This window comes from Melanotaenia boesemani, chromosome 6 (assembly GCF_017639745.1).
Source record: "Melanotaenia boesemani isolate fMelBoe1 chromosome 6, fMelBoe1.pri, whole genome shotgun sequence".
NCBI lineage: Eukaryota > Metazoa > Chordata > Actinopteri > Atheriniformes > Melanotaeniidae > Melanotaenia > Melanotaenia boesemani.
This window is the reverse complement of record NC_055687.1, coordinates 2,985,009-3,011,212: the sequence shown is the minus strand read 5'-3', so window position 1 is coordinate 3,011,212 and position 26,204 is coordinate 2,985,009. Positions and strand designations below refer to the sequence as shown.

At 41.0% G+C, this 26,204-nt stretch overlaps 2 long non-coding RNA genes across 2 annotated transcripts; one reads left to right on the top strand and one right to left on the bottom strand.

The window, feature by feature from the left end:
- The first annotated feature begins 214 nt into the window (after positions 1 to 214).
- LOC121641725 lies at positions 215 to 7,540 on the top strand. Its single transcript, XR_006010782.1, has 2 exons — positions 215 to 252; positions 7,471 to 7,540. It is a non-coding gene; the product is annotated as an uncharacterized LOC121641725 (long non-coding RNA).
- LOC121641706 lies at positions 2,021 to 24,316 on the bottom strand. The gene is made up of 3 exons (XR_006010759.1): positions 24,158 to 24,316; positions 9,860 to 10,030; positions 2,021 to 2,403 (listed from the first exon to the last, which is right to left on the bottom strand). It is a non-coding gene; the product is annotated as an uncharacterized LOC121641706 (long non-coding RNA).
- Between the last annotated feature and the right edge of the window lie 1,888 nt (positions 24,317 to 26,204).

Sequence of the window (26,204 nt, the reverse complement as noted above, 5' to 3'; positions counted from 1 at the left end):
TAAAGCAAATAATGAATTACTCCTAATAACTAAATTTTTCTAATCAGATGTTATGTACAGAATAAACATAATTTTTATATGGCTCTAACAGCTCCGATAATCTCATCCCAGAACAACACACACATAACAATGCTGTCCTGCAACCGATCTAGAATCTAGTCCTCCGAGGCGGACATCTCACGTGACCAAACGTGATGTAATAAAAAATGAAGAAGAACCATGGCAACAACCGGAAAACACCACACCCAGCATGTAAGAGGATATATCGGACAAGGGAATTATTGTGGCGCACCAACTTTAACCTTAACCACACGCCGCAGCAGGCTAATAATTGAAAATTTATATCCAAAACGCGTCACGTTAAACCACTTCACATGTCACGATGCTTTATTGCTTTACATCCATGTCACAATCTCATGAAACAGCCACTTACTTTGTTTGATGATGTTCCAGATGTGCAAGGATATAAAACAGTGCATTTAGATGATGTTAATTGTATATACAATGACAACGATGGCGGTTAATAGAAAATTTCTCCCCAAGCTCACCCTGCCTCCATGCTTCAGGCCCCAAACCAGACACAGGTGAGCATGCCCATTAATAAAAATAACACACCCACAGTGCCACCCACAATCACCGGTGATGTCACCATGCTGTGCGCACATACATTTTATGGGAAAATAAATAAGGCAAGGCAAATTTATTTGTATAGCACATTTCATGTACAAGACAATTCAAAGTGCTTTACACTTTCCATATTAACATGACAGCATCACACAGTTGCTGCAGGTTTGTCGGCTGCATCCATGATGAGAATCTCCTGTTCCACCACATCCCAAAGCTGCTCTACTGGACTGAGATCTGGTGGCTGTGGAGGCCGTTGGAGTCCAGTGAACTCATCGTCATGTTGTAGAAAGCAGGTGGAGATGATCTGAGCTTTGTGACATGGTGCATTATCCTGCTGGAAGTAGCATCAGAAGATGCTCCACTGTGGTCATAAAGGGATGGACATGGTCAGCAACAATACTCAGGTAGGCTGTGCTGGTTAAACCAGGCCACGTTGGTACTAAGGGGCCCAAAGTGGACCAAGAAAATCTCCCCCCACCATCACACCAGCAGCAGCCTGAAGCGTTGATCCAAGGCAGGATGGATCCATGTTTTCATGATGTTTCCTGCAGATTCTGAGCCGAGCATCTGAATGTGGAGCTGAAATGGAGACTCATCAGACCAGCAACGTTTCTCCACCTTCTATTGTCCAGTGTTGGTGAGTGTGTGTGAATTGTAGCCTCAGTTTCCTGTTGTTAGCTGGCAGGAGGCACCCGGTGTGTCTTCTGCTGCTTCCTGGTCCAGACAACTGCTGCTCTGGATGTTTTCTCTTCTTCAGACCATCTCTGGAAACCCTGGAGATGGTTGTGGGTGGAAATCCCAGTAAATACTCAGACCAACAACGATGCCACGTTCAAAGTCTCTTAAATCCTCTTTCTTCCTCATTCTGATGCTCAGGTTGAACTTCAGCAAGTCGTTTTCACCACGTCTCCATGGCTACATGCTGCCGTGTGATTGGCTGGTTAGAAATTTGTGTTAAACAGTTGAACATTTGGAGCTGATAAAGTGGAAAGTAAGACATGTTATTACATTTTTAGGCAACTAGATCCTATTTCTCTTGGTAAACTCCTCTTTCCCGTGTTTATTTCTTCCCGTTTCCATCAGATTTTACCATTTTGGACAAATGTTTGGCCCAATTTAACAAATGTATCAGAAGGTGTCATTTTCTAGGAAAAACACATCATGTCACATTTTTCAGTTTGACATGTGAGTCTCTGCATTGCTTCACACAACTCATCAAATAAAAGCAGAACTGACTGAAGGCCATGAAACAGCAGCAAAGCTCCAGTTTTTAGATTTTATTGAATAAGATGTAACAAGAGCAAATTAATGTCTTTATAGTTTTAATCCCTGCAGTTACAATAAAAAACATGCACAAAAATACAAGGTGAACAGATGAGTTTCCAAGTTTCTAATAGACTGATCTGAACAAATTCTGAAGGTATAGAGTTCAGCCGTCCTTATCCACTTTTAAAAGCAAGCTAAAGACTCAGTTGTTTAAGGAGCATTTCCACACTTAGCTTAACTCTTTTACTCATCGGAATGAGTTAAAAAGATTTGTCCAGCTCTTTGGTTCAGCTCAGTACTGAAGAAGATGCGTGCACTTATGCTTAAGATGATGTTGTGTGATGAAATCATAAGGAAAAAAAAGAAAGTCCTGCCTCTAGTGCTACATGACAGCACCTGCGTCCACCTGGACTCCCAGCAGTCTGAGTACCACTTAATGATGACGTCCCTTCTGGTTGGTTTCTGCTGGTGTTCTTACTCTCGTCTCGAAGTCGCTTTGGAGAAAAGCGTCTGACTGTAGAACAGAACAGAATGGAGTAGAAAACAGAAATTAAACATAAAGCATATATACACAACATGAGTTAGAAAAGGATTTCTTGTTGGGCTAAAAGTTTGAATCAAATCAAACTTTATAAAGCGCTTTTCGTGCCGAAGGCAACACAAAGTGCTTTACATGATAAACATTCATGCATATTTCTGTTGAAGCATAATAAAAACAAAACAAGCCTTTACATACATCAAAGTAGAATTACATAACAATAAATAAACACGCATTAAAATCTTTCACAGTCATATGCACACACATGCATACACACACATACATCGAGCAGACCGCCCCATTCTGTACAAACATGACTAAGTTCTGTCTCCAAACTGAATGTAGGTATAAAATACTAAAAGTAATAAACATCTGGCCTGATGCTGCTGTGAGGAAACAATATCATGGGGATCCATCCACACCAGGAGCCAGTCCACCCATGTCCTACCGGGGCAACCACCCCCATCAGGGCAGACCGGGACCCACACTACCGTCATAAGGGTGCATTGCAGGGCCCCAGCCACCCAGACAAGGGTGATCACCGCGGCAACAACCCCCAGACCGAGCAGGCAAAATCCCCGGTGTGGAGGATCCCGATGAGGAAAACACTGGAATTAAAATGAAGATTAAATAACCTTAAGAAACAATAGTGCTACAGGGCTGCTGCTGAGGGCCCCGGTCTCTGGGTTGCCCTGGTCTGCCTCTAGCCTCCGTAGAGGTGTGGTCGCATTTGCACCATCTCACTCACCACTCTTCATCACTGATCATTCCTTAAACCTCATACTCGGCATGCTGACACAGTCACTGAGTTGTCCAGTGAGTTTATAAACTAAGAGACAATTTCTTTTTTTCCCTGTGAGTTTGTATCTGGTTAGTGTGCTACTTTTGTGATATGTCTTTTTGATTTTGTTATTTAAGAAGTCTTAATGACTAGCAGCTACGTTTTTCAGTAAAAGCCGTAGGACATTTTCTGGTGTGTTCATGTACAGGTGTAACAGTTTGTTGCCTGGTTGAAAGTTTGGATTGAAGGGTCGTTGCCTTCTGTCTGTGGTGTTTTTGTTTCCTCTTCTCCCTCCCCCTGCCTCCCACCATGCTCTGTGGGAGACATCCCGGGCAGACCAGAGGGCAGTGAGCCCCAAATCCGGTCTCCACCTCCACCCCCAGCCACCCCCATCACCTCCCACCCAGACGCAGCCGACTGCACATCCCCCAGGACAAAGAGTGTTCAAGATGGGTCTAACATCATCAAACATCTGCTTACATTAATAACGCACTCAATCAGGGGTGGCCAACGTCAGTCCTCGAGAGCCACAGTCCTGCAGGTTTTCCATGCACCCTGCACTGACACACCTGACTCAAACTAATGAGTCATTGTGTAAATTCTCATAGACTGTTGGATCCATTTAATTTGAGTCAGGTGTGCTGGTACAGGGATGCATGGAAAACCTGCTGGATTGTGGCTCTTGAGGACCGACGTTGGCTACCCCTGCACTCAATGATTATTTACATGCTTTATGTTTTTGCACACCTTTTCAGAAGTTTTTCCAATCAAAATGTTTTTTATTGATTTTTACATAATAATAGAAACATCTCGACAGCGAATTGTAGGCTCCCACAGAGTCTATGATTTGGGTGTAGAACAAGTATGTAAACAGTACATTGACAGGGATATGGACTAGGGCCACCAAAAGCCCACAGTTCAAGTTATCAACATAGTACAAATATATCACTGTACTACAGAACAGAGTTTCCAGAGAGCCAATGAATTGACAGCAATGATAAGGCAAAACTTAAAATGCAACAAAATATGTGAAAATGAAATACCCAGCAAAAACAAAATTATAAAGCCCTGAAAAATAAAAAACCCACCCACCCCTTGCCACTGCCAGAGTGCTGTGTTCGCTCCACCACATCTAGGACCCGGGTTGTATTATGTATCATGCAGCCAAGTTGCTACAATTGTACCTCATTTTAGAGCTGGATATGTATGCAGAAAAGGACGCCATACTTTTTCGAAAGTGCCAAGGGATTGTTTAAGTGAAAATCTTATCTTTTCAAGTTTTAGACAGGACATAACATCTTGCAGCCATTGTTGCCTTGCAACGTGGTTAAAGTGTAATATTACTGCACTCTCCACACTGGGCAAACTCTGTGACCTGGGGCTGCCCCAGCATGGGCTGGGTGGTGAAGCCTGGGCCCTGTTGTTGGGGAACTGTCCACCATTGCTGCAGTGGTCTGTCTCAGTTCTGCTCTGTGGTGGCTGCTGGTTGACCGAGGCTTGGGCCCTCTCGGTCTGCCTCTGATCCTTGGAGGTAGTGCGGTTGCATTTACATAAGCACTCAACACAACTCACCCCTAATGCTTAGTACACACACCTACATACAGACACATGCTGACACCCACACATATACTTGTGTTCGTTGCAGTTCCTGGTTTTTGCAGTTTTTCTTCTCACAGGTGCCCCTATAGATTGTCTGTTGTGTTCTCGTAAGGCTGATTTCTACCAATGGGTGCAAGTCGGGTTGGACTGGTTAGGGTGTGGATATGTTTGGAAACTCACCTCGCTGCGTTTCCAAAGCCAACCATAACCTTTACTAAGAGGTGAAATATCAGTTGGATAGTTGTAGATGCCTTAAGCTACGTCGAGCCATCGCAGCACCTTAATTAGAATAGAATCAAAACACCACACAGAAACAAAGGAGGAGATTGGTGATCATCCAACAGTTTTTGTTTTTTCTTCTTAGCAGTGCTTTGTAATTCAATTTTAAATGGAGATTTAATCAACAAAGAAAATATGTTGCTCTAAACAAGAAGCCATTCCTACTTTGTTGTTTTTGTCAGGTTTTCCTCAACTGATCAACAGATTGCAGTGTGTAAAACTCCACCCTTTCGTGTCAGGTCGGTTGGATTGGTGCTCCAACGGAAGGGCAAGAAAAAGTAAAACGGGTCGGGTCGGATATTAGGGTACCCGTCCCAGTTTCTGTGGAAATGTGTCCGGACCAGATGATGGAAACAGGGCTTTAGAAGCCTTCAGAATGTTTACTGTTTCATTCCAGGCTGTTTAGTTTATCTGTTTAGCTTGGATTGCAGTTTGTTTTCTACCTATAGTTTTGTTCTTCCTTTCTCCATCTTTTCTCTTTCTAATTCTCCTCTATCCACCTATTTTCATATGTTTCTCCATTCCTGTTATAAGGAAAAACATATTTTAAAATAATAATAAAAGAACATTTAAGATTCAAGGGGAGCCCCATATCCAAAAGGCCCCTCGTTTGACCTAAATTTCTTGATTACCCTCATATAAGGACGAGTCAGGGACCATTACCAGTCAGTCAGATCTCAGAAAATTCTGACATCTTTTATTGAGATATATGACGTAGGACATACACGTACACATGAATACAGTTAACACACATGAATACACTCTGCTCGTGGCTACTATTACAGGGAGAATAATCTAAACACTATAGTCAAATTCAGACATCCAAGTATTATGTTTTCCATTAACTTATAATAAAGTAAATGATTTAGAAGTTATAGAAAAAAAGTATTGAGTTTCTGGATATATTTAAAACAAAAAAGAAATTAAATAAAAAAAAAAAAAGAACTAACCACCTAAAGTTATAAATCTTATGAGAAGGATTAAATGGAGAAGTCTGCTTCTTGCAGCAGGTTACAGTAATCTCATAATATACAATTACACTGATAAAATCATACAATGTGGAAAGTATTTAGATAAGGCATTTTGTTAGCAAATTATCTGAAAGATCCTTATAAAAAAACCTTGTCTTTACAAGAAATAATCTATATTCATGAAAGCTAAAAAAACATGTCCCCCTTAAATAATACATTTTTATGTATCAGAATATAGTGAAGAAATATCTAGTCTTCAAATAGGTCTCTAAAGCCTGGTACACACAATGATTTTTTTAATCATAGGAAATCTTTTTTTATCTGGTCAAAAGTCAGTTTTGATCGTACTGCGTTGTGTGCTCCGAAAATGTAATCACAGAACACACACGACGATGCAGTCCAGCAACTCATCTACAATCTAGTCCTCCGAGCTGGTCGAACATTGAAACATAGAAGATGAACCATAGCAACAACTGGCAAAAAACGTAGAAGAACCACACCAACAACCGGCAAAAAACGTAAAGAAGTACCATATCAACAACCGGAAAAAACATAGAAGAACCACATCAACAACCGGAAAAAAATGTAGAAGAAGAACCATAGCAACAACCGGCAAAAAACGTAGGAGAAGAATCATAGCAACAACCGGCAAAAAACGAAGAAGAAGAACCATAGCAAACAACCGGCAAAAAACATAGAAGAAGAACCATAGCAAAAACTGGCAAAAACCGTAGAAGAACCCTATCAACAACCGGAAAAAAATGTAGAAGAAGAACCATATCAACAACCGGCAGAAAACGTAGAAGAACCACATCAACAACCGGCGAAAAATGTAGAAGAAGAACCATACCAACAACTGGCAAAAAACGTAGAAGAAGAACCACATCAACAACCGGCAAAAAAGTAGAAGAACCACATCAACAACCGGTAAAAAACGTAGAAAAAGAAGCATGGCAATAACTGGCACAAAGCAAAGAAGAATAAACATGGTAACAATCAGAAGACCATAACACAGCATGGAAGGGGATATACAGGACGGGGGAATGATGGAAGTCTTGGGAGTATCGTTAACAGAAAAAGGCAGAACTAAAAAAGACGCAGAAGAAGAACCATATCAACAACCGGCAAAAAACGTAGAAGAACCACATCAACAACCGGCAAAAAATGTAGAAGAAGAACCATATCAACAACCGGCAAAAATTGCAGAAGAAGAACCATACCAACAACTGGCAAAAAAACGTAGAAGAAGAACCATAGCAACAACCGGCAAAAAACGTAGAAGAACCACATCAATAACCGGCAAAAAATGTAGAAGAACATCAACAATCAGCAAAAAACGTAGAAAAAGAAGCATGACAACAAATGGCACAAAGCAAAGAAGAAGAAACATGGTAACAATCGGAAAGAAGGGAATATATAGGACGGGGGAATGATGGAGGTCTTGGGACCATTGTTAACAGAAAAAGGCAGAACTAAAAACAATATCAGACTGGAGACGGCGTGAACACGGACTTTGTTTACTTCCTTGCTCCCCAGCCAGCTCGCTCTGATTGGCCACATTCCGTGCCACGTCACCCCCCACACAGTCACAATGCACGAGTCGTCGGTGTTCTTCAGAAATCGGCACTGAAACATTAAACATGTTCAATGTTCCCAACTGTCGGCTATGACCCATATCGGAGCAAATTATCGGGACAAATCGGCTCATAACACACCACAGACCATATTATGACTGGACAGGGAAATCACACGATGATCGGGTGTTTGCCATCCAAGGTTGGGAAGAGGCAAAATCAGGACAAAAACAGCCCAAATATTGTTATGTGTGTACCAGGCTTATAAGTAAATACAACCCTCAGGTGAACAACAACACATTATATCGCCCATACTGCCATCCATGTTCTATACCAGTTTGTGGGGCTAGAGCCTATCCAAGTTAGTCAGGCGAGAGGCGATGTTGTTGCAGCCGAATATTTCTAGACTCGGTCCTCTTCCTTCCCTTTGTAAAATGGCTGCAGGAGCATTTAATCATCAGTAGTTTTTAAATTCTTGACAGAACGTCCAAACACCAGATAAACACAGATGTCTGAGACTGAACAGGTGGAAACACCTAAACCTGAACATCATTCATCATTCAGCTTGTAAGGATCTAAGTTATTAATTTGTGTTTTTGCATCATAACAACTCTTCACCTGTCTTGCGAGCTCATCGAGATTAGGATCTTAGCTGCTAGCTAAATATGGACAAATTTGTGAAGGTACCAATGGGCAATGAATGAATGAAAAACAGATTTCAACTACTAAAAAAAGACAACAAAATCTGATGAGGCACATTTTGCCCTAGGCATGACCAGGTAATTTTCAAGTCAAGGTCAATGGTGGGTACTGAAGAGACACCACAGTGTATCACCACTGTAGAATACCCCCTTGAAGTTCCTCTAACCAGCTCATATTTACACTGTAAACAACATTGTTTACATATTAGTAGCAAAATTTTGCACTTTGCGTCGTTTCTATTTTGTGTGGACACGCATGTGTCCTTTTAAAGAGACACGCCATCTAAATAGTTCGCCACAAACCTCACAAGGAAACGGTCTCTGTCCTGTGTGGATTCTCATGTGTTGGTCTAAGCTTGTCTTGCGACTAAATCTTTGTCCACATTCATCACAGCTGAATGGTTTGTCTCCTGTGTGGATTCTCATGTGTCGGTCTAAGCTTGTCTTTTGACTAAATCTTTGTCCACATTCATCACAGCTGAATGGTTTGTCTCCTGTGTGAATTCTCATGTGTGTGTTTAAGTATGTCTTGCGGCTAAATCTTTGTCCACACTCATCACAGCTGAATGGTGTTTCTCCTGTGTGGATTATCATGTGTTGGTTTAAGTTTGTCTTTTGACTAAATCTTTGTCCACATTCATCACAGCTGAATGGTTTGTCTCCTGTGTGGATTCTCATGTGTTGGTTTAAGTGTGTCTTGCGGCTTAATCTTTGTCCACACTCATCACAGCTGAATGGTGTTTCTCCTGTGTGGATTATCATGTGTTGGTTTAAGCTTGTCTTTTGACTAAATCTTTGTCCACATTCATCACACCTGAATGGTTTGTCTCCTGTGTGGATTCTCATGTGTCGGTTTAAGCTTGTCTTTTGACTAAATCGTTGTCCACATTCATCACACCTGAATGGTTTGTCTCCTGTGTGAATTCTCATGTGTGTGTTTAAGTTTGGCTGTTGACTAAATCTTTGTCCACATTCATCACAGCTGAATGGTTTGTCTCCTGTGTGGATTCTCATGTGTTGGTTTAAGCTTGACTTGTGACTAAATCTTTGTCCACATTCATCACAGCTGAATGGTTTGTCTCCTGTGTGAATTCTCATGTGTCGGTTTAAGCTTGTCTTTTGACTAAATCTTTGTCCACATTCATCACAGCTGAATGGTTGGTCTCCTGTGTGGATTCTCATGTGTTGGTTTAAGTTTGTCTTGCGGCTAAATCTTTGTCCACATTCATCACAGCTGAATGGTTTTTCTCCTGTGTGGATTCTCATGTGTCGGTCTAAGTTTGTCTTTTGACTAAATCTTTGTCCACATTCAGTCATTTTACCACAGATTTTTGATGTTGACATAAACATTAAATTTAACAGTTTTTACATGTGTCACTTTAAAACATCTTGTATGGTTTAAATAAATAAAGGCGTCTTTGTTAAATGTCTCTAGAGAGATCATTGGTGGTGAACCTCTTGACCACATTCAGAGCAGATGAGGGATTTTCTGGCAGTGTTACACTCCACGTCACTGTTTACACCTGACCTATGTGCCCTGTCGTCATTCCATCTTCCATCACTTATCCTGATTGGGCCATAGATCCAGAGGTTCCTGTTTTATGGAGAGATGCTCCACGTCCTGCTTGTCAAGACCACATTTGCAGGGAACCCCTTCTTCTACCACCAACAGTTGTAGGCATCTGCAGATAACACTGAAAAACAAACAAAAATCTCTGTTCATTTCTCCATTTGACCATGTGTAGATGCACTGACAGAACATGGTGACCCTCATCTTTCCTTAGGTACTGTCTGACATCTGATCTGTTACACTCTCATGTGATGGCTGGAGTAGCACAGCACACTAAATAGTGGAGGGCAAAATGCAGCAAAAAGTGCTAAAAACAAAAGCTGTGTACAAAGCACAGATGGGTTGTATTGTGGCAGAGAAAATCAGTGGTGTTCTGTCAGAGTTTCTGAAAAAATAGTAGCAATCACTGCAGATAATGCTGCCATTATAAATATGACTATTAAGCGCCTGCAATTAGGTAAACTGTGCTGTGTTGCCCACACACTTAACCCTTATGCACCCCTTTGAAAAAAATCCCCTTTTGCACCCTAACACACATAAATGAGCATGTAAAAAGTCATATAAAATATTTTATATTTCCTTTTTACTTTTTTATTCTTCAAACCAGGATCAATTCTAATCATCCATATCAATGATTAATGAATTTTTAATAAATTTTTAATTTGCGGAAGTTAAAGATTAGCTTAGAAATTAATTTATACAGTCCATGTAACAAGTCAAGCCATTCATTATAACACCATAAATGAAATGAAATGAATGAAAAATACTTTATTAATCCCAAAGGGAAATTCAATAAATGAAGGCTAACCATGAAGGCTAACAGAAAATAGACCATAAACAACATCTGGAAATTAATTTAACAATAACAACAACATAACGAGAACAGTTCAGGGGAGGCAGGAGCGGCAAACTGTGAAGTAATGTTTTTTTGCAAAGAGGTTTTCTGCAGTTGTTGCAGTTGCTTTGCACAATTATTCTGCTAGAGCCAACCATGGTAATAATATTTTTCAGCAGCTCCTCTGCCGGAGGAAGTGAAAGTGAAAAACTTGCCACTTGTGACTGTTACTCTTGTCAGCACCAGCTGATCGGCCGGTGTACAAACTCAAATGCAGTAAGATGTTTTTACGTCACAGGCTACCCACATTTTCAGGCCATACCTGGCTGGTTTCACTGGCATGTACTGCATAAAATTGCCGTGCCCTTTATACGGATCTAGCTGCTCATCCACGCAGAAGTCCTCATCCTGGTTTGAAGATCACCTGTACCGGGAGGATTCCACTCGAGCGCCACAAAATAAGGTGGCAGCTGGTTTGACCACGGATACGCTAGAGGTGGCTGGCTTGACCGTAGTTGGAATTTGTGGGTGACCACTGGATTTTACCACTTTTAGACCTCCAAGACGGTCTTCCGTGGCTTCTTCACCACCGTTTGTGGAGTCACTGGAGCTGGTGGATGACTACTCAGCCGCCGGAAGGTAGACCTCAACTTGGTGGAGTGAGTGTTGCTCTCGGTGATTTTATCTGAGATTCCACCGGTGTGCTCAGTCACATCTGTTTGGGACTGCATGATGTCCTGGGCCTCTGCTACCGTGTAACGGTTTTTTCATGGTATCAGGTAGGAAATTAAATGCTTTTCTCCAACTTGCTCTTATAAACTGTGCTGCAGATGCAGCTAAACAAAGATGAGGATTGTTTTCACTTCAACACATAACTTTGATGAGATGCAAAGGGTCCTGTGTTTTGTTCATTTCAAAGCAGTGCAGGGGAATGCATGTAGATGTGCATTTTACATATTTTAAAATAAAAATGTGGAGCTGCTTGAACGTTCAGGAAAAAAATACACATGAAATGGATAATATGTCAAAGTTGCCACTTGAAAGCTTCCTGCGCTATTGTGCATTTTGTCACACTGTAATGCAATTCAATATACACATTTCTGTGCTTAGGGTCCAAATGGGGAGTAATTACGATAATGGTAAAGGGTCTGTACTTATATAGCGCTTTTATCCAAAGCGCTTTACATGTACGTCACATTCACCCATTCACACACACACATTCACACACTGATGGCGGAAGCTGCCATGCGAGGCGCTGACCATGACCAATCAGGAGCAAGTAGGGGTTCGGTGTCTTGCTCAGGGACACCTGAGCAAGACACCAGTACACACAAAATTTGAATTCAAAGAACGGTATTACACTGCATCAGTGAATTGATTGTCTTGACTTACTACAAAGAGCTCACTATAGACTATGTGCTAATGTAGGGAACGCATATGTTAAGCGCTTTGTTAAGAAAAAAAAAAGAATATTTCGAACAGAGATCTATGTGTTCTTTATTCTTTTTCATACAGGCTTGCTAGGCTGACTGGGGGGGATTTTAGGAGAGTAGAAGACTTCATCAACCTCAACATGAGTTTGATGGGCCGGGATCGAACCTGCAACTCTTGGGTTACAAGACGACCACTCTACCCACTGAGCCATGTTACAGCATAATGTTGTTTACAATAGCCTAAAAATAAAATTAAGATCGTGAAAAAAATGCAATTTTCTGCATCCCATCCCTCATCTTTAAAATCAGCGAGGGGAAATGTTAAATATGCTAGAAATTAAAATGCAAAAACACATAAATGGTCATAGGTGTGCATAAGGGTTAATCTTGCAGCACAAAGTCTGTACTCCTTAAATTCAGTGAGTCAGTGGGTGGCTAAGGTCTGAACCACTGTTGTGTGGATGAAGAGGGGCTTGATGGCGAAGGTGGTTCTCTAAGAGAAGCAAGAACTTCCACGAAAGATACAAGATGTTCGTACAGATTACAGAAGAATGTAATGACCTATTTGTAATGATGAGCTCTGCAACGTAGTTCTATAGTATTTTAATCCAATTTTAAATACAACTTTTTGTCTCCTGGTATGAAAAGCATCTACTAAATGACTTAAACTTAATGTTCTGATTTGTTTGTATTTTAATCAGATTTACCTCGACACCGACTCATCCTTGATGTAAGAATGCGCTGAAACTCGGTATCTAATGCTGGAGAAATTCAGAGCAGTATACTGCAATTCAAGCAGCCAGCTTGGATCAGCCGCTGACAAATAATATGAAAAGGGACAGGCAGAGATAGAAAGACGAGCTTAGACACAAAAAATACCAGTACACACAAAATTTGAATTCAAAGAACAGTATTACACTGCATCAGTGAATTGATTGTCTTGACTTACTACAAAGAGCTCACTATAGACTATGTGCTAATGTAGGGAACGCATATGTTAAGCGCTTTGTTAAGAAAAAAAGAATATTTCGAACAGAGATCTATGTGTTCTTTATTCTTTTTCATACAGGCTTGCTCGGCTGACTGGGGGGGATTTTAGGAGAGTAGAAGACTTCATCAACCTCATCAAAGTTCAACACTATGTGTCTTCAGAAAAAAGCCCCGTACGCGGACAGATACTACCATTTCTCCAAAAGAGGTACATCTGACTGTGGAAGAGGGAGACACAGAGTTCGTATCCAACCTGAACAATCAGGTTTGGGCAAACCTATCTGAGCGCCAACAGGTACGTGACTGAGGCAGGTAGCTGGAAAGAAAGAGATGAAGAATAGAAATTTCTTTAATCCAAAACAGTGTCGCAAAACGGACTTCTTCAGGGTCAGGAATAAAAAGGGGGAAAAGGAGTAAGAGGGGAGAAAACTATGCTGTGATTTTAGCTATAACACTCTACCAGTCAAACTAGCAGCATTCCATTAATAAGTGTTATTGTACTGGAAGCTTTTATACAAACACAATTTTACTCCACACAACATACCCGTATGGAATAACAGATGCATTTTTTACAAGAGGAAATCATTATTTGAGAAAGAGTGGTACTCCAAGGGTATCTGGTCGGTGGATCATTTGATGGACTCAGTCGGGAATTTTTTAGATCCCAAAAGCTTTTGCGCTGTGTGTAGTATTGGCTGTTCCAAAAACCATTTTGAATAAATTGTGAAACATGTCCCAATCTCGATTCGATCTCTTGTCAAGGAATAAAAGTTATATTCAAACACTTCTCCAGTTATGAGATCTCTACAGACTGAGGGAATTAAATTTTGCCAGGTTAAATGTAAAATACTGAGGATTCTTCTCTTTAAAGAATGTTTCCCGAAGCCAGTTGGGAATTATATTCTCAACGATTTTAATGAAGATCAAATTCTTAAAATCGGATCTAATTTTATTACATATCTCACCGGGGTTATTTGACGAAGCTGGATTAAGGGAAAGCCGGACTTCTGCAATATTCTACAGTCATTGTGTGGCTTATCTTGACAAGTCTAGCTTATTAATTAGAGAGTTTCGTTTCATCAACATGGCTTAGTTGAATGCCAGCTGAGTAACCATGGTAACTGATGAAGCAGAACTAGCCTGCTCGGGGGCAGGCTAACGTTCAAGCTTAGCTTAGCTGTGTCTCAAAGGTCTGATACAGGCTCCCTAAAGCAGGGGTGTCAAACTCCGGTCCTCGAGGGCCGGTATCCAACACACCGACTGAAATTGATGGGTTATTGTGAAGAAGTTGACAAGAAGCTGTTAGATCCATTTGATTTTATTCAGGTGTGTTAGATCAGAGAAAAAATGAAAACCTGCAGGACACCGGCCCTCGAGGACCGGAGTTGGACACCCCTGCCCTAAAGAAAGTTCCACCTGGTAGAATGCTTGCCCCCCTCCCACTCAGAAAGAGGAAAGTGGCCCCTTGGGCTGGTGGCTGGCCCCTGGGGGTGTTCGTGGCGTGCCTGGGTTGGGGTGCCTGCTCCGGGCCTGTGACGCCCTTCGGGGCCGGCGGGGGACGGGGGCGCCCTAAGCCACTGGCGGGTCGTCTTCCAGGGGGGAGACTTACTCCCCTCTGGACCTACATCTCCTGACCCCTCCCCTCCCCCACTCTTCACTACATACACAGGTAGGGTTGTGGGAGGTGTGCTTGTTGCGCTGGGCGGGGCAGGGGGGTCATCATAGGTGCTGTTTTGGGGGTGGGGAGTGGGGAGTGGGGGGCGGGGTGGGGGCCTGGCTCGTGTCTCCTCGCCTCCCTGCGCTCCTGGGCCTGGGCCCTCTGCCCCGTCTGTCCCGGGGGGCCGGTGCCCGGGGGGGTCGGGGACTGCTGGCCTCGGCCCGCCGGGGCCGGTGCCCTGTGTCCGCGGGGCGGCTCCTGCTGCTGCCTTCCTGGGCGGGCGAGTGGTCGTCTCTGTGGACCGGTCGGGGTCTGTTGCCTGCGGGGGGGGCTGGTGGCCTGGGTCTCGGGACCGCTGGCCTGACTCTGGCCTCTGTTCAAGTGAGGTGGCATCTGCATGATCACTCTGCATGGTCACTCCTTCCTGAACGTCTCCACACAGTCTTTGCGTCGCCGTGTGGCCGAGTTCTCCAACACATCCACACAGGTTTCTCTGCGCGTGTTCTTGAATACAGCAGTTTCACTTATATCTATTATCATATTTTTTTTTCTTTTTTTTTATTATTTCTGTTCTTATTATTATTATTACTCTTACTCTTATTATTATTGTTACTATTATGAACTAGTTGTGTAATGACCTACTGGCTAGGATGATATTAGCTATATATGTTGTAAGTAGTATGGATTACATGGTCTTCTGTATGATGTTTTAAGTCCCCACCCGCACTCCCCACACCCTTTCTGTCCCTCTCTCTCCCCTCCCTCTTCTCTCTACTTTCGTTTCTCTCTCTCTCTCTGTCTCCTCCGGTCGAGTCCAGCATTAAGAGTCTGATTTAATAAAGTTTTTCATGTCATCAAGAGGGACTTTATACATGTAGTATAAATCCCTGCTTGATAGAGTAAAATTGCCCAGCACCAGACAGCAGCCAGACAATCATTCTGTTTGCAACGATGCTGGACAAGACAGGTTAGAAAAAAAAAAAAAAAAAAAAAAAAAAAAAAAGAATGCTGCACTCCCGCCACCCATGCTGGTATAAAAGTAAAAAAATAAAAAAAATTAAAAAAAAAAACCCCTTATCGGACTTCCGGGATGGCGGCGAAGCAAGTGGCAGCATAATTCCCACGCTCTCAGTGAGGTCCTATGTTTCCTCCGGTTTGAAAAGAATTTATCTATCTTCTTGTGTAAAATGTTATGGGGAAATACAAACTAAGGAAAACTAAGGCGACAGAAAATCAACTTGGCAACAAAAACGAAGAAATGGCGACGGGAGAAAACGGTGAAACTTCTACCGCAGCCGAAGCTAATGCACATACGGATGCTCTGCAAGCTAGCATCGTTGCTATCCACGCGGAAATAAAAGCAGGACAAAAAGACTTGAAGAAAGACCTAAACGAGCTGTGTGAGACAATGAGACGAGATGTGAAGGAAGAAATCAGAAACTTTAAGGAAGACGTTAGCCAGAAATTGAGTGTGATCGGGGACGGCCTGAAAAACACTGAAGTGAGGATGGATGATGTGGAGAAGAGAGTGGCAGAGATAGAGGAGTGGAACAGCGGTGCCAAGGAGGTGCTTCTACAAACTCTGCAGGATCAAGAACGCATTCAGTCCAAGCTGGTGGACCTGGAAACACGCTCACGCAGAAATAACCTCAGAATCTTCGGGATCCCCGAGGGAGAAGAGGGACCTAACGCTTGTGAGTTTTTGGAGAAGCTCATTAAAACAGAACTGTCACTCCCTGACATTGACCTCAATATACAACGCTGCCACAGATCTCTCGGACCAAAACCTCCACCGCAGGTCGCCCCGAGATCTATGATTGCCTGCTTCCTCGTTTACAAAACTAAAGAACAAGTCCTAACTGCCGCATGGAAAAAGAAAGAAATACATCTGAAAGGCAGAAAAATTTATTTTGATCATGACTACCCAGTGGAAATTATAAACAAACGTAAGGAATACGCTCCTCTGAGGAAGGTACTAAAAGAAAAGGGACTCCGTTTTCACACACCACCACCCGCGAAACTTCGTGTTTTCTATGAAGAAGGACCCACAACATACAACACCGCCAAGGAGGCGAGGGACGACATGCTGAGGAGGGGGATTCTGATGGCTGGATGTGTTGCCCCAGACACACCTGTCAACTTATCCCAGATTGACGTAACAACAACACCCCGCAAAAGCCTCAAAGAGAACTCCTGGGAGACTCGTGGATCCACTAAGCGACGGGACCGGGCTACGGATATCGAGAGAGCAAGAGAAAAACTCCGGAGATTCCAACACTCACTGTCGCACGGTGGTAACAAGGTCTAGAGCACACCCGTGAGTAGATTACCAGAGACAATTACGAGCACATGCGCGTGTGCACGGACTCATACAGACACTCAAAAGTTATGGTTAAATAAATCTAAGACACTCAGTATATGTATGTAAAATAGATAGATTGTCTCCCTTTGTTACATGCCGTTTGGATACAATCTTTGCCCTATTATGAACAATTTCTATGCAGTTGCAGGGAAAAATGGGCCCTTAGTTAATAATAATTAGGCTTTCCACCGATCGGATCGGCCGATATTTCAAAATTTTTTCCTATTTTTTGATCGGTCCTAAAGTCTTCATTCACCGATCCGATCAATGAAGTCATTGGAATTTGAAAAAAAAAAAGAAATTAATGTCACTACTTTCAATGAGTTGTAGCTTTGTGCGTTTATGTTTTGAATTCCGTCACTTTGTACTGTACAATAAAGTTTTTGAATTCAGAGTAGGCCTGCTCTGCTTCTATTCCACGTCTTGGCACGCGGTGTTGGTTGCACATTAAGTCAAAAAACATGTCAGCAGTATGGAATTTTTTCACCGTGAACCAGAGCGATATAACAACAGCTGTCTGCAACCTGTGTAAAGCTTTAGTACATCGTGGAGGAAACTCTGCTAAAAGTTTTAACACGACTAATTTGATCCGGCACTTAGAAAAAGAGCACAAGGAGGAGCATGCTGACTTCCAAAGACGGAGTGCAGAGAAGGTAAAAGAGACACCCATAGGCTACATCATAGGCTTTCCACCGATCGGATCGGCTTGATCGGTTTTTTTAAGGTCTCTGATCGGTGATCGGTGATCGGCCCCTAAAATCCTGATCGTGTAAAGCCTAATAATAATTTACACTATTTTAGGATCATTATCTGGGGGAAGGGACTAGCTCTTACCCATTATTTATGTGTTTTGATAAGACACAAATGAAGATGCTAGTGAGCATCTGGAGGGGCCCTTCAGGAGAAGGATTCCCCTCCCTGTTCAGAAGTTATATTTACACTTCACTGTTGGAGGTCTTTTCTGTTGGTTTGATTTTTGGTTTTGCACAGATGTTCCCACTCTACATGTTCAGGCCTAGAGAGAAACCTAATGTATGTATGTATAAGATTCTAGGGATAAGATGGTGAAGGAAGAATACAAAGTAATTACCCTAAATGTTAACGGTCTACAAAATCCCATGAAAAGGAATAAACTACTTACTAAGATGAAAAGAGAAAAACATCATATCGTTTTCTGGCAGGAGACACACTTAGACGATAAGGAACATGAGAAATTAAAAGCTTTGGGTTTTAAAAACACTTATTACTCATCTTATAGAAATGGAAAAACAAGGGGAGTTGCAATACTAATTTCAAATAGAGTAACATTTCAACTTGTTAAACAGATAACTGATAAAGAGGGTCGGTATATTTTAGTAACAGGATATATTGACCACAAGCTTGTGACCCTTTTCAATGTGTACAGACCACCAGATAATGATGTAGTGTTCATTAAGAAATTATTCAATATAATTACAGAAGAGAGTTCAGAAATCTTTATCAGTGGGGGGGACTGGAATATTCAGTTAAACCCCTGCCTAGACTCTACCAATACATCTAAAAGAATAAACCCAGAGACAACTACAGTCAAAAAACTTTTGTTTGAATCAGGTATGATGGACATCTGGAGGGAGCTTCACCCAAAAGAAAGAAAGTTTACATTTTACTCTCATCCCCATAAGGTTTACTCAAGGATAGATTATTTTTTCATGTTTAACCGAGACAGACATAGAATTAAAGGATGTGAAATAGGGGTAAAAGACATCTCAGACCATGCCGGAGTGTACCTCTCTCTCTATCTGGACACCGAAATCAAAAACACAACCTGGAGGCTTAATACAAGCCTGTTGAATGACCCGTTGTGTATAAAATACATTGAAAAGGAAATGGGTGTGTATCTGGAATACAATGATAACAATGAGGTGTCCCCAAGTACTCTATGGGATGCAGCGAAGGCAGTAATTAGGGGCAAAATCATTGCGTGGTCCTCTACCAAAAAAAAAAAAAGAAAAACTTCAGAAATTACAAGAACTAATAGGCAAACTTAAAAACCTAGAAACTAAACATCAGGAATCTGATGACCCTCATCTCTTATACCAGATACAAACAACTAAGCAAAGAATAAATGAGATATATGATGCCCATGAAGAAATGAAAGCTAAATTTATTAAACAAAGATATTATGATAATGGTCCCAAAGCTAAGAAACTATTATCTTGGAGGATTAAGAAACAACAGGATGAAAGATCCATTCACAAAATTAAAGATGCACAAACTGGTGAAACATGTCACAAATGACAAGAAATACAAAACTCTTTTGTGAATTATTATAAAACTCTATACACACAACCAGATGGTGCCGGTACCCTGGACATTGTGAACTTTCTCAATTCACTGGACCTGCCGTCCATTGGTTCAGAACAAAACAAGAGGCTGATGCACAAAATAACAAAGCAAGAACTGGATACTGCAATTTCCAAATTAAAAACAAATAAGACGCCAGGGACAGACGGTTACCCAGCAGAGTGGTAGAAAAAATTTAAGCATGCAGTGTCACCTCTGCTACTGGAATGCTTTAACTATGTACTTAAAGGTGGTGAAACTCCAATATCTTGGAGGCAAGCCATAATCTCTGTAATTCCCAAGCCCGGTAAAGATAAATCTGAATGCGGTTCCTATAGACCTATATCAATTCTAAACTTAGACTATAGACTATTTACATCTATACTAGCAAAGAGATTGGAAAACATAATCCCAGAACTCATAGATGAAGACCAAAGCGGGTTTCTCAAAAACAGACAAACACAAGATAATATAAAGCGAACCTTACATGTAATGGATTACATGTCCAGGACTGAAGATGAAGCCATTGTTCTTAGTCTTGATGCAGAAAAAGCATTTGATTCTGTCAGATGGGAATATTTATACTTAGTATTACAACGATTTGGTTTTAATAGCTCTATAATTCAGGTTCTAAAAAACTTATATTATGCACCAACAGCCCGAATAAAAGTAAACGGCAGCCTATCTAACTCAGTAACACTAGAGAGGGGTTGTAGACAAGGATGCCCACTAAGTCCAACCTTGTTTGCCTTATTTATTGAACCGCTTGCCCAATCACTGAGGGAGGATAATGATATAAAAGGAATTTGGATAAGAGGAACAGAATATAAAATATGCCTTTACGCGGATGACATATTGATTACTCTTTTCCAGCCTGACTTCAGCCTAAATAAATTATTGTCCCGTCTGACAACATTTGGTCAATACTCTGGCTATAAACTAAACATTGATAAAACACAACTCATTTCATACAATTATACACCTTCATGCCACATTACAAACCTTTCTAACTTAAGATGGGACAATAGCACTATTAAATACCTGGGTGTTAAAATTCCAAAAGATCTGTCTAATATCTACACTCTAAATTACCTGCCAATAACCAAAGGAATAAAGGAGGACTTAAGTAGATGGACTTTGTTGCCATTTAACCTACATAATCGTATAGACATAATTAAGATGAATATCCTACCACGACTTCTTTTTCTCTTTCAGTCTATACCCTCAGCAATACCCATACAACAATTTACAGAATGGAGGAGGATGTTTTCAGGATTTATTTGGAAAGGTCCAAAACCCAGGGTTAGATATAAAACCTTACAACTACCTAAAGAAGAAGGAGGGCTCTCCTTGCCAAATATGGAGAATTATTACAAGGCAGCACAACTAAGATACCTAATATATTGGTGCGACCCATATTACAGTGCCAAATGGAAGAACTTAGAAATATCCCAGTTAAACATACCCCTACAGACATTAATAGGAGATAAGAATATGTACTCACAACAAAAAGAGCACTTAAACAGCTTGACAAAAACATCCTTTAACATCTGGTTTGAAGAATGTCGTAAAACTGGAAAACCAAATCAAATTGCTCAGATGGATACCATATGATAGTGATTTTAAACCATCACAGATTGATGAACGATTTAAGTTTTGGACCTTTAGAGGTATAACTACATATTGTCTGATTTCTAGTGTAGAAGAACTGAATAGTTTTCAAACACTGAAAGACAAATATGATCTAGAAAAACAGGATTTCTTCAGGTATCTTCAGGTCAGAGCCCACTTTAATTGTGCAATAAAAATAGGAACCGGTTACTCAGGTCTAGTTAACATACTGATAGATGCATACAAGTCAAATATTAACAGAAAACTGGTCGCTAGATTTTACCGATGCCTACAGTCCTATAACAAGAACTCCACAACTTATGTTAAATCTAAATGGGAGAAAGAAGCCAAAATAACAATTTCAGAAGAAGGCTGGATGAAGATATTGAAAACTTTACTAAATACCACAAGCTCAGGTCTATGGAGGGAATTTATGTGGAAAAATGTAATTAGATTTTTCATTACACCAAAAAATAAAACAACTCCAGACAGCCAGGCTGAGGGAGGGACGATGCTGGAGAGAATGTGGAGAAACACTAGCAAATCATTTTCACATATTTTGGGACTGCCCAGCTATTAAACCATACTGGTTAGGAGTGGTAGAGGACATCAACTCAGTAATGGGTTACAAGATCAAACATGACTTTCACACAGTATATCTTGGAGACACCTCATCCTGTACTAAATCTAGTGACAGATACCTGATCAACATATTGTTGGTCGCCAGCAAAAAGGCAATAACAAGACATTGGCTGTCTAAAGATCTTCCAACTAAAACCCAGTGGATTGGAATTGTAAACGAGATATATAACATGGAAAGAATAACCTTCTCCCTGAACCTGAACATAGATAAATTCAATGACTACTGGAAGAAATGGAAGACTTGCACACCCTCATAATGAAAATGAAATATACATACAATGATACGACTATAAACCAAGCTGTGTGTTGCATATCACACTGATGTAGGTGTTGATACTGTATGTGTTTTTTGTTTGTGTAGGTAATGGAACGGGAAATGTAGCTATCCTCTGAGGCTGATATAAGTAAACCTACTATCTAATCTTAACAAAGGGATACAGTTCATAACAATACCAAAATAAAAATTCACTTCACCCTATGTAAAAATCTACAAATGCCAAGCTATTCTTAGTCCACACTGTTATTTATTGATGGTTTCTCTTAACAGTCTGTGTCTGTTCTGATTGTTTCTGTTTGTTTACTGATATATACTGGTGTTGTTTGTATGTACGAAAACAATAAAAAATAAAATATAAAAAAAAAAACCCTTATCATATCACTACTTTGTCTTGAATAATCAATAAATCTATCAGTGCCAGTTTAACTAAAGAAACACAACTATATACTGTACTGAACATGAAATTAAATGAAAAAGAACATGGTATATATTAAAAATAATTAATACCTTATTAACCTCCCTACCCAGGTTCAGGAACCCCGACCTCCACTGCCTCTGGTTGGCTAACAGTAAAACTGGGATCAGCTGAGCCCCGTCCATACAGGCCGAGGGCGTCTAAAGAGAGAAAGAGAAAGCTGGTCTAAAGAGATGGACGGAGAAAGACAGAGTTCCTCTTTGGTTACCATGACTTGGCCTTTTATTAATGTCCCTGCAGAGGGCGCACGCTTCATTCAAAGGACATTTAGACCACCAGACCCACGGGTTTTCAGGGGGAGGACCACCAGTAGCAGTGGTCTCTGACGTTGTCTTGGTATCTACAGTTCAACAGAACAAACATTTCTTCAAAGATACCTCCAACTCTGAGACATGTTCTGGTTCTTTATTTCCACCTGCTGCAGGTTCGCTTTGCTGGTAAGATTGCCCCACACACACACACACACACACACACGATAATCACAAAGATGATGCATATTGATTATTGGGTTATTAATAAACTGAACAGGGCCAGTACATACAGAGACAAATCAGCTGCTTTATGTAAACAGATTTATAACAAGAGGAGACAGAAATAAATGAGGACGGTGAATCAACAACTGACAGCAGTGACGTCGGTCAGGAGAGGCGTCATGATAAAAAAGAAAAACTACATAAAATAAATACTAATATTTTCCACTGATCTGTGTTAAAAATGCATTTTCAGTATGACTCTACACAAAAATCGCAGAATTTGAGGATTTCCCGATCAAATCCAGGACAGAAATCCCGGGTGAGGACGTGGCGAGCTGGGCCTCGTCTGACTGGTGATCCAGTACAAACTGGGTTCATTACGCGTTTCTGTTCCTCAGCATATCCAATACGAACTTCACACAAATAAAGTTTATACAATTTACATGATTTACATGATTACATTTAATTTTCTTGTCTGAAGGCATAAGAATGTATTTTTGTTATACACCACCATTGTTATATACCATTATATGGATTATACCATCCATTATTGACCCTTTCCCCACAATTTTAACAATTTCAGGTTCATCTACAAAAGATCAGAAAAGCTGAAACACAAAATACTGCATTTTAAGGGATCTACACACGGCTTACAACGAAAAGATTTAAAGACTAAGTGTTGTAGTTTTTTCTTCTTAACGAGAATTATTTCCATTTTCACAAATAAAATAAAGGTTTCATAAACTATGTTTTAATTTATCTAGATGTTGTTTAGGATATTTCAGTCCACGTTTGAAGTCTAACTGCTGTAGTTTTTATGAAGAGCTGTCTAATGTGGTCTAGATTGCTCTAAATTCAGTGGAATCGGAAGCTAACTTCAGCCTCGTGTATTTTACGTTGTTTGGGCCACATAAAACGGTGTTTTTAACGGCGTTTGATTGGAGAAGCACTAATAGACTGGTTTACCCCTTTTAGCTTGCCATACACGCGAGTATAAATTCGTCTTTATTCTTAAGGCGACGTGACGACGGGCCTGATTAACCCCACAGAGCCACAACTTCGTTGCACCAACAACTTTAACCTCACTAAGCACCAAACATCACAACCACACAATTCCCGGTAATATGACCGTTTACCGATTAAATTAAACACAACAATGTATGTAAATTCTCACCTTCCTTCCCCACGAGGGTCCCCTCGATAAACGAGTCTTTGTCCGATCCTTCTTCCTCCCCGTCGTTTCTCCCCAGCGAGCTGGAGTCAGCAGAGGACAGAAACCAACAGTAGTATCCAGATACGTCGGAGTTTCAACTTCTCATCACACAATGTTGCAGAAATACCTTGTCTCGTGCTCCACCTCGATCTTAAGAACCGAAAGTAGTAGTAGTCTTCTTCATAGATATATAAATATTATAAAGATCTTTATTATATTATCTATGACTGGAACAGCTTAATGACTCGCGCTCTCTCTGAAACTTTCTCAGAGAATAATTCCGTCATTTTCTATCTTCCCTCCTGAAACAAGGGTGGGTAGGAACCAAAAATACCCGAGCAATAACCACAGTTACACAAGCAATAATTCAGTTTACATTTGTCTCGTAAAGGCTCTTTTTAGGCTTTCCCATCGTTTATGTTAGATTAATGTCATTTTAGTTTGCTTGCTGTCTAAAAATCTTAAATAACTTGGATGTGAAACTGTTTTCACACTGAACAAACATCCGGTTTCTAATAAGTTTTCAGTTGCTTTATCTTTAATAAAATATAAATAATTGTTTTAACCAAGAATGTGAGCTGAATTTGGTATTTAATGCATTTCAGCCATTTGTACGGTGGCCAGGAAGTGCAAAACAGTATTACATCGAGTGAAACACTTTTACATTTTTGCAATACACATTTACATCGACTGCAACAGTTTTACATATTAACAATGCACATTTACATCATAGAAACCATATTTACATTTACAAAACAAAAGTACAATGCCAAAACACTTTTACAATCACTGATGCAAACTTACATGTGCATAACATTTTACAAAGTTCTGAACACATTGCTGAAAAACTTCTACCACCAACAAAGCAACTTTACATCGACTGCAACACTTTTACAAGTTTACCAAAACACTTTTACAACGATAGGTGTTTCACCAAAATCGCTGATTCATCAGAATCTGTGACCACAGGGGGGCAATAGTGTACATTTTTCTGCATGTACATCTTAGAACACAAGCAAAGTCTTGAACACTTTTATTAAAAAAACACATTTCTGATAGCTATCTGAATGTGTGACTTTACTGTACCTTAATTTTAATTATCCAAAGCAAAGCAGCCTTTTGGTGGTGGCAGAAGGAAAGAAAAACAACAAATATTCACATTGATTATACAAAAAAATAAAACCTTCTATGCTGAAACTAAGTGTCGTCCTCTTCATCAGGTCCACCTTCTAGTACCGGGTCGTCCTCTTCATCAGGTCCACCTTCTAGTACCGGGTCGTCCTCTTCATCAGGTCCACCTTCTAGTACCGGGTCGTCCTCTTCATCAGGTCCACCTTCTAGTACCGGGTTGTCCTCTTCATCAGGTCCACCTTCTAGTACCGGGTCATCCTCTTCATGAGGTTGACCTTCTAGTACCGGGTCGTCCTTTTCATCAGGTCCACCTTCTAGTACCGGGTCGTCCTCTTCATCAGGTCCACCAGATAGTACCGGGTCGTCCTCTTCATCAGGTCCACCTTCTAGTACCGGGTCGTCCTCTTCATCAGGTCCACCTTCTAGTACCGGGTCGTCCTCTTCATCAGGTCCACCTTCTAGTACCGGGTCATCCTCTTCATCAGGTCCACCAGATAGTACCGGGTCGTCCTCTTCATCAGGTCCACCTTCTAGTACCGGGTCGTCCTCTCCATCAGGTCCACCTTCTAGTACCGGGTCGGACCTTTTTAATCCTGGTGTGATAGATGAAGCAGGTGGTGGAAACCTTCCTCAGAGGTTTCCTCCATATTGACATGACAGCATCACACAGTTGCTGCAGGTTTGTCGGCTGCATCCATGATGAGAATCTCCCGTTCCACCACATCCCAAAGCTGCTCTACTGGACTGAGATCTGGTGGCTGTGGAGGCCGTTGGAGTCCAGTGAACTCATCGTCATGTTGTAGAAAGCAGGTGGAGATGATCTGAGCTTAGACCTGACCCACTGCAGCAACACCAGATCATAGACTGCCCCCACAGG